Here is a 5107-nt window from a genome sequence, read left to right on the forward strand (position 1 = left end):
TTGTTTTAATACAGTAATTGACTGATTCAATGTATTTGATAGTTAAAATGACTACAAATTCAGGTTTTCATCACCTCTGTCAGATGGGTCAACTCCGTCAGTTGAATATTTTGATAATATTTCATTATGGTATTTTATATTTGTTGTGGAATTATTGGTCACATGTGAAAGTGTAATCTGTCTGCTAACACAAGAATGTGTTTTGAAATGTTAAAAACATCTTGAATGCTGTTAAAGATAAAGCTGAAATTATATTACACAGTCCAAGCCAAAAAAAAAAAGAAAAGCACATTTTGTTAAAAAAGAGAAAAGTTGGGAGGTTGTATCAAAGCATAGCTCAGTAGCTTAGTACATATAAGATACATAAATGTAGTTTAATTTGTCTGAGTACAAGGTTTTATTTTTTCAATTTTGCACCCTGTTTTGTCCCACTTCTCAAGAATGACTGAGCTGTTAATGCACAATCATTGTTTTAGATCAACTAACTGTAATACTGTATAAGATTTCTATTCAAACTGAAAGCATAAATCTAGGCTATGCACTGCCGGTTTCAGAGCAAAATGCAAAACTGTGACATTTCATTCACTGACGCACTTCGCTTGGCAGCACTAAAACCGGCAGCGCTAAAACCAGCAGCACATACCCTACTTACTTGCCGGAAGCCAGCCAAAATTTTAGATTTAAAAGATATTAGATTTGAAAATGATGAAAATTCAGGCTAAAAAATAATCTAAAAAAAGTAATAAAGGAATTAAATAAAATGGAAATTAGCATTGTATTTAAGTATGATATAAAATAATTGTTTTTAATACTCACTTTTTATTTTAAAATATAATAGTATTTTCACACATTATTTATTATTTAGTTTATAATTTTATTTAAAAAAATTAAGTTCAGTAATACTGCTATTTATTATTTAATTTTTTTTATAGCTATATTTAGTGGGTCACACTATGTGCAGAGTGAGCGCTAAACCAAATCTTCAGCTGCTCTCATGAGAACCAGACTGAAAAACGTATGTGCATCCCTGTTAATGACTTCTCTATAAAAATATACATTGACATCAAATTGCGTGATATCAGGAGGATCCTGTGCGGTCTGTATTTAAAGGGATAGTTCACCCAAAAATGAAAATTAGCCCATTATTTACACACCCTCAAGCCATCCTAAGCGTATATGACTTGATTTCCTTCTTTCAGATGAATCCAATCTGAGTTATATTAAAAATGGACTTTGATCTTCCAAGCTGTTTAATGGCAGTCAGCAGGTGTTGCAGTTCATCAGTCCAAAAGAAGTGAAATAAAGCGCATGCATCCATAATAAAAAGTGTCTCACACGGCTCCGGGGGGTGAACAAAGGCCTCCTGTAGCGAATCGATGCGTTTTTGTAAGAAAAATATCCATATTCAAAACTTAATCACTTTAATCTAGCTTGCGCCAACAGTTATACACGGAAGCATCTCCAGGAGGATGACATAAGATGTCGGCATCGCGCATGCGCCGGTGAGTCTCGTGAAAACCAACGTTTGTTAACAGGAGCAAAGGAAGCAAAGTTTCCTTACTTTAGCAAAGGAAAACCAGTCTCCTCTTGGCTTATATCAAAATCCTCCGACATTCTTCTTTACAAATCCTCGTTTTGTACTTCTAATTAGTGACCGTTGTTTTGTTTTGATCTCTCCCCTGCACTTCCGCGTTCGTCACTTCTGAGCGGCGCATGTGCAACACCGACGTCTTGCATCATCCGCCCAGAGCTGCTTCCGTTTACAATAGAGTGCGCAAGCTAGATTAAAGTGATTATTACGCTTTAAATATAGTTATTTTTCTTACAAAAACGCATCGAATCACTACAGCAGGACTTTGTTCACCCCCCGGAGCCGTGTGAGATACTTATTATGAATGGGTGCTTTATTTAACTTCTTTTGGACTGATGCACTGCAACACCCGCTGACTGCATTAAACAGCTTGGAAGATCAAAGATACTAGATAACACTACTAAAGATCATATATGGTCCCAATCTGTCTAGTGTTAAAAGTACACCGTTCATAGTGTTGAATTTTTAGTGTTAATATAGCACCTTACAGTGTAGAAAAATTACACTCCGAGTGTAAAGTGTTACACTTGCTATTGTTGTTCAAATTTTACACTATATTACACTATATTAACACCCCTGGTGTTGTTTTAATCCTATAAGTGTTATTAATAAAGTATTACTTTTCAGTGCAAACAAAAAAATGCTATTGTATGGTGTTAATGTACAAGATTAGACATAAAATCAAGAGTCTTCAGATGTATAAATTTCAACGTTTATTTAACAAATGGGCAAATTGGCAACTTTAAAACATATATCAGCTGTGTAGAGGTTAATTAGTCAGTCACATTCATTAAGTGTTGCACAGAAACATAAAATAGTTAATAAAACACAAAATCATCAAATTTACCTAGACATGAACAAATATGACAGGTAGATTTGACAGTTATGTAGCATCCATGAATGATGTTCCTCGTCGTCCCATCAGCGAGCAGGTATGGCTGTGTGGTCTCTTCTATGCAATCAAGCTGTTCTTCTTGTTAGTGCCTTCAGATCAAAGACAAAAATAACACTCAAGGTCAGCTCTCCAACTGATTTTATTTACATTAGTCTTTCATATACAACCCATCTGGCAATATTTTGAGGCAGACAATAGGTAGTGACAGAAATGTCCAAATGTACCTTTTTGAATATGTTTTTCAGCTTGATAGGATGACATTTTTCCAGGTCCCTTGCAGCCTTGTGGTGATGGTGGAATCAAATGAAGTAGGAGACCAATTGATGCAATATCGCTGTCCCATTCTAAATAACAGATATGACAACTTTAGCAAAGAAATGCATGAACACAGAATATAGATAAAGCATTAATATAGATAATCTTATTCTGAAATATAGTCTAACCTTAGACATCGGTTTCATCCTCCTTTACAGCTGATTCCGAGGTCAATTGGGTCCTTGAAGGTCTTGGGAGAAGCCAGGAACTTGGCCTCTTGAAAAGAAAAAACAATCAATGACAACAATATCTCTCTCAGGAACCATTCTGCTAAGTTGATTGTGTAGTCACACAGTGGCACTGTTCACACCTGGCATTAGCACGCATCTTGGGTGATGCATATGGCCACATTCTTTTATTACAGGGTTAGTTCAAAAATGAAAATTTAATCAGTTTACTCAGTCAAGACTTTTGTTGTCTTTGAAACACAACTGAAGATATTAGAATATAAGATTTCTGTCCCTTGAATGGGGGTCCAAGCAACTACCACTTTGATACTTCATAAACTTTATAAAGCGATCTAATCCATAAAGAGAACTTATCCATACATAACGTGGTTTAGTCCAAATTTTCTATTTATGTTCCCTGATCAATGTTTAAATGTGAAAAAAAATCAATCTGTTCATTGTAAACCGATCGAGTCTCTTCAGAAAATTTGGACTAAACCGCTCAATTCATTTGGATTAGTTTTATGATCTCTTTATGAACTTCTTGAAGTATCAAAGTGGTAGTTGTGTAGATTGTCGATGGAAGGACATTTTCTCATTTAAAATGTCTTCATTTGTGTTTTGAAAATGAATGCAAGTCTTGCCGGTTTGGAATGACAGAGAGTGAGAAATAATGACAAATTTTCATTTTTGGGTCAACTAACCATTTATCTTTTTGCAGTTTGATATCTTAAATTAATAATTAGTAAATTCCAGGTGTGAACATAAGCTGATATTGTGTGCCTGCCCAGTTAAACTTTAATTTTTCATATTCATTTGTGTGTTTTAAATTTGTACTGCACATAGAATAACATATAAATGACACAGACTCACAATTCTGGCGTCATCTTCAGCTGCAGCATTCTTCTCCTTTCTTGAAGGGCTTCCATCACTCACACTCGTCATCAGACTCCCAGTTTGCAATCTTATGAGAGGAGCTTCCTTCACCTGACACTGCAGACGTCTGGGCCAATTCTATTGAAAAAGGATAAAAAAAAACACTTATTTCAATCATTTAAATTGACATTAGGACTGTAAATATGGTAAAATAATTGTGATTTCCCCTATTTTGAGTATGCTGAGAACTGTCTATAATACAGGTGTCAAATCGTAAACTTTTTTTTTTTTACATACTTCATTCTAGGGTCAATTAAATGAAACATTGTGCAATATTCACATGGAGGCCTGAAACAATTTAAGTATATAATCTGATTATTAAATACATTTGTATAATTTTAATGAGTAACATGAGTAATAAGGCATCTTAAAATGAACAGTGTCCTACATTAGAATAAATTAACACATTAAGAATTTATCTTACTATTAATTTATTATTTATAATGTGAAAAGAAATTACAGATAAATATATACATATTTCTCCATTAAAACTTAACTTTGTATATCTAGAAATATTTAGGACATTATTTAACCCAAAATAGCATGCCATATGAATTGATAAAGACTGGTTTCAAGCTAAAGTACCTGCATGCTCTGCCAGTGGGCACTGAAGGAAATTGAAAGACTGACGGATTTACAGTTTAACGTACCTTTAACTCACTTTCACAATGCTTGCATAAACGTAATTGTCATAAGAAAAACTTGATGGTAGCGCGTTTGTGTCTTGACGCAGATATGACCATATGACAGACATGATATTCAGCGCTGAGAACAAGCAATTAAGCCTATGGCGAATGGAAGTTTTTTAACACGCTCTAATTTCAGAGTTTTGCATTAGATAACGTCAATCAAATGATTGCCAGCTCTGTCTGCAGAAAGACTGCTCGTTTGCAGCGGGCGAGACAGACACTTCAACACAGTGTTATGCGTCAGAAAAACGAAATTGTTAGCGCGTAATGTTTAACAGTCCCACTATTAAGTTACCGTTTCAAAGAATGGAAACAGCGAAATGCCACACTAAATGCTTTCAAAAACAAATATAAATTTACCATTTGATGAATTCTCTCATTTGAGTAGAAAACCGCCCAAATGTGGTTGCTTCAGACTCCAGTGCCAGACTCGTAGTAAAACCAGGCCTTGGCGGGAATGAAGGCGAGAGGATCTGTCAGCGAACCAAAATGAAAGAAGCTAAAAGCATATATA

The 5107-nt window shown here is 34.8% G+C and overlaps 1 protein-coding gene and 1 long non-coding RNA gene across 2 annotated transcripts in view; one reads left to right on the forward strand and one right to left on the reverse strand.

The window, feature by feature from the left end:
* LOC107590295 (SH3 domain-containing kinase-binding protein 1-like) overlaps window positions 1–5107 on the forward strand; it is a 66611-nt gene that overhangs the window by 34073 nt on the left and 27431 nt on the right. The window lies entirely within an intron of this gene.
* Window positions 2363–3862, reverse strand: LOC107590231 (uncharacterized). Its single transcript, XR_001609756.1, has 4 exons — window positions 3842–3862; window positions 2930–3017; window positions 2711–2830; window positions 2363–2575 (listed from the first exon to the last, which is right to left on the reverse strand). It is a non-coding gene; the product is annotated as an uncharacterized lncRNA (long non-coding RNA).

This window comes from Sinocyclocheilus grahami, unplaced genomic scaffold, assembly GCF_001515645.1.
Source record: "Sinocyclocheilus grahami isolate Dianchi unplaced genomic scaffold, SAMN03320097.WGS_v1.1 scaffold126.1, whole genome shotgun sequence".
NCBI classification, from domain to species: Eukaryota; Metazoa; Chordata; class Actinopteri; order Cypriniformes; family Cyprinidae; genus Sinocyclocheilus; species Sinocyclocheilus grahami.